This window comes from Gossypium arboreum, chromosome 4, assembly GCF_025698485.1.
Source record: "Gossypium arboreum isolate Shixiya-1 chromosome 4, ASM2569848v2, whole genome shotgun sequence".
NCBI lineage: Eukaryota > Viridiplantae > Streptophyta > Magnoliopsida > Malvales > Malvaceae > Gossypium > Gossypium arboreum.
Window position 1 is genome coordinate 18,791,265 of NC_069073.1, and position 4,726 is coordinate 18,795,990.

Genomic DNA, 4,726 nt, shown 5'->3' on the forward strand with positions numbered 1-4,726 from the left:
ATTTTTAAAAATCTATTGACCTACAAACTGATACAAATTGGTTGAATAAGACTAAAATACTAGTTAAACTAGCAGTTGAACCAATTTTTATAATTTTTTATTTTTTAATAATAAATTTGCTCTAAACCCGTCAGATGGATCTTTTAGGAGCCAATTGGTCAGACCAGTTCAAAATTAGTTCAACTATCAGCTTAATCAAATTTTTAGCTCCTTTCAATCAGACCATATTGATTCGTAATTCAATTGGTTTTTTACCTCTCACTGGACTGATATCCCAACTGGTTCCTAGTCCAACTAGCCAGTCTAGATTAGTTTAGATAATATCTAATTTTGGATTTTTTAAAATCATTTTACTTTTGAATTTTAAAAGTTTTTATTTTTCATAATCTTTTATTTTTAAAACATAAATTTTCATTTAAAAAAGTATAATTTTTATGTAAAATATGAAAAAAATTATTTATTTTTAAAGAGTAAGGACCAAATTTATAGAAAAATGTAAATGTTGAGGGCTAAGAAAGTTGTTTTACCATTGACATCATTAATTTTAATGGTAAAATTAGACGGAATGGCTAAATTTTTAAAATAAAAAAAGTATAAGGTCTCAATTTCTCAAAATTAAAGCATAAAATTAAATTTTAAATTTCAAAAGAGTACAGAGACCTTTGACAAATTTAAATTAATTTATATTAACTGCTTTTACTTAAATATTTTAAAGTGTGCTTTAAAATAATTTTTTATGATACTTCTACATTTAAGGGTGTTGAGTTGATTAGCAAAGTATATGCAAGATGAAAGTAATGCAAAATACAATTTGACCATTTTACTAAGAAAGGCTCATTTCTTATTTATTTACAGAAATGGGCTACTTTATTTATTATTTATTGGAATAGGTCGAAAATACTAAAATGCGTCCACATAGGAGCGTTTTAAGGGGAAATTCTAGCAAAACGCGTCCCTGAGGGAGCGCTTTTGCCATGCCTGCAAAAAACGCACTGACATGGACGCATTTTGTTGACATGGCAAAAGTGCTCCATTAGGGACGCATTTTAGCCTGTGTTTTTGACCCCCAACGATCATTTAAAATTTTGACCGTTGGGGAACCAACAGTAAAAAAAAAAAAAAAAAACCTTTCTATTTTTTTCTCACAAACATTTCTTCCAAAATTTTCAAAACTCTTAAATTTCTCCTTAAATTTCTCAAAGCTCTCTTTACTTAACTATTTCCTTTAATTATTTTCTAAATTAGTATTTTTTTTTATAATTTCTAAGATATTTAATCGTGTTAGCAATGGTCGAGGAATTAATTCGTTTCGATCATAAACATATCTTCGTCGAACAAATGAAAATGGTAAAGGTTAATTTCAAATTTTTAATATTATTTATTTTTTTATTTATGTAATTTTAATTAATTTTTATTTAATAATTTTTTATAACAATCTATAGATCGGGTGTTATAATATTACATTCGTAATATGTCTGGTCCTCTATCACCGTTGATAGAAAATTACTTAAGGGAAACGACTTTTTGGCACATGGCCAATATAGGCCAGGGGTGCAAGTTGGACTCGAAACTCATCAGTGTAGAGAGGTGGAGACCTTAGACACACACATTCCATGTAACACCCCTTACCCATATTCGCCACTGGAACAGGGTTACAGAGCATTACCAGAGTTTACAGAACAAATACAAATAATTTATGCCATTTACTGTTCATAACCGAAACTATTCATATTGTCCCTTAATTGGACCCTCAATGTCCAATTTAAGGATTAGAAACAAGTCAAGACTAAATTGGAATCTCAGAAAATTTTTCGTGAAATTTTTAAAATTTTTCTTATATTCAGGGGTCACATGCTCGTGTGAGTAGGCTGTGTGGCTCACACGGCCAAGTGACATTCCCATGTCTCAGGCCGTATGGACATTCGATGTGAGTCTGGAACGACAGAAATGTGCAAGTGTACGCAATAGCAACAAGTAATAAAGTGACAAGTAAATGTCGAGTTATCGTACCCACAGGGATCTGTGAAAAGAATTATTTATGAATGCTATTTAAAACACTTTGGTGAAAAAAAATATTTTGTTTGAAAAGGGTGATTAAAAACTAAGATTTTAAACTAAGTAAATAAATCTCAAATGCACGATTTCAAAATACAATTTTAATCAAGATGACATAATTGTGTTAGATTAATTACATTTATTAACTTAAAATTATTAAACTCATGTTTATATTGTTACGAATAAATTTACGGCAACTCGGTAACTTACTAACTTATGAACATACTTGCCTACCAAAATTCATTCATCTCTTGACTATATCCCTACGTCAATTTAACAGATTAAACAAATCTTAATAGGCAAAATATGTTATTGCACATACATACTTATTAAATCAAAGTAATCTCTTGTACATATCCCTATGTCAATTCAAACGATTAATTAAATCTACTAAGCACATAAAAGACTACGTGAGGTAACAAGGTATCCCTACCTTGAAACAGTTTAATCACAATAATCTTGCAAGTTATGCAAGGCAAATGTATCGTCAGATACCGTTGCTAATTTAACCCTCAACTACCTTAGATGATTAAACATGCACTGATTAATTATTATGTCCATTAATTACAATTTCAATCCGTTTAAATAATTAATCCATTAGCTACCTCACAATTGTAATGCAAGAATAACTTAGTCATGATTTTACTTAATCAAGCATTTTACCGAGGCCTATAACAACATAAACACAATTTTAACAATTTTATCAAACGAAATGCAATCAACCTAACATGAATTAAGTTCAAGCTAAATTATAACAGCCCGTTTTGCGCTTAGTCGGAACAGTGGTTTTGGGACCACAAATCTGAAGTCAAGAAATTATTTTTATTATTATTTTGGTGTCATAATATGATTATATGAGTGTATTAAAATTTTGGTGAATTAATTTTAGCGTTTTTGAGCTTAATTGCAAAAAAGGACTAAATCACATAAAGGGTAAAAGTTTTATTTTACCTTATAGATATACCAAATGACTAGAGAACCATAATTGGAGGTCTTTAAAAAGAAAATAGACCCTTTAAAGAGGCAAGGCCGGACATAGGGACAATATAAATCAATTGGTCAAATGGTTAGGTGAGTTGATGACTTAATATTGTCTAGAAATAAAATAAAGAGAAAAATGTTGTCATCTTTTTACTCTTCTTTCTTCCACCGATTTTTCCTCCAAGAAATAGCCATGGGAGTTTGAAACTTTCATCCATTTATTCCTTTCTCAAGTAAGTGATTTTGATGGTTATTTTTGATGATTTTGGTACTTTTGGAACCCTTGTAGCATGAGCTAACTAATGAGGGGACTATTCTGTAAAATGGTTGAGAGTCTAGGGTTTTGCCATGAAAGCATATATATTGTTAACTGAAATTTTATGAAAGAATATGAGTTATGGTTGTGAAATAAATAACTTTTGTGAAAGAATTTCTCATGGAAACCCTAATAGGACTATTTTGTAAAGATTGTAAAATATATAGTAATGTGGTGAAATAATGGAAATTTTGGGTTCCTATAAAAGTAAAAAGGGTTTGGCTAGGCTTAAGGCATGAAGAAATTTGATAAAAATCGATTTTCGAGCCTAGGGGTAAAATGGTTATTTTGCGAAAGTCTAGGGGCAAAATGGTCATTTTTCCAAAAATATGAATTTTTGGTTGTATAAATTTATCTAGTGATTAAATGGATGAATTTTTATTATTTTAGATCAAGAAATACAAAATCCGAACCTAGACCGGTGGAAGGCCAAGCAAGTAGATTAAAACTGATTAGTCGCCTACATTTTGTAATCTGAAGTAAGTTGTATGTTAATAATGCAACCATATTGTTATGATTTGTCATTGAATTGATATTGCATAAATTGTTATGATTGTGAATATGAGTATGCACGTTGAGAAATTAATGTAGTAAATACTCCTGGTTGAACTTTAGGAAGAAATATGGATATTCATGCCATGACATTGGGTGATATGTATGCTAGTGTAAGACATGTCTGGGACATACATCTACCACATTATGAGAGCCAGTGTAAGACATTTCGGGGACATGCATCAGCTTTGAGACGAGAGCTAGTGTAAGACATGTTTGGGACATGCATCAGCCTCGAGATATACAAGCTAGTGTAAGACCTGTTTGGGACATGGCATCGACATCAATAGATGAGTGCCAGTGTAAGACCTGTCTGGGACATGGCATCGACTTTGATGTGCTAGCCAGTGTAAGACCATGTTTGGGACATGGCGTCGACATCTTATCCCATGTTTGGGGCTACTGAACATCTTGTAGTATTCTAAATGGTTCAATGGGAGATTTATGGTTTACATCAAAATGAGAGAACTTATGACCATGTGGTAAGTGGTACAGGTACCTAAATGAGAATTACGACATACGAGCTTCATTTACGTTGTATGTTTAATAAAGAAGGAAAGTGAGTAAGTTATGCATATGACTGCTTGTGTATTTTACACGAATTATGAATTGTGAATTCAAACCAATGTTGTATGATTGGTGAGAAACAAAATGAGCAAGTAGTGTTTATGGATCCTTACTTTCATGTGCAAATTGAGATATGTTGGGAGTATGATCCCTTATGGTAGCATATAGTTACTCATTATTTGCATGCGACTTACTAAGCTTTATGCTTACCTCTTTTCCTTTCCATATTCTTATAGTGCTACCAAACCAGCTCGT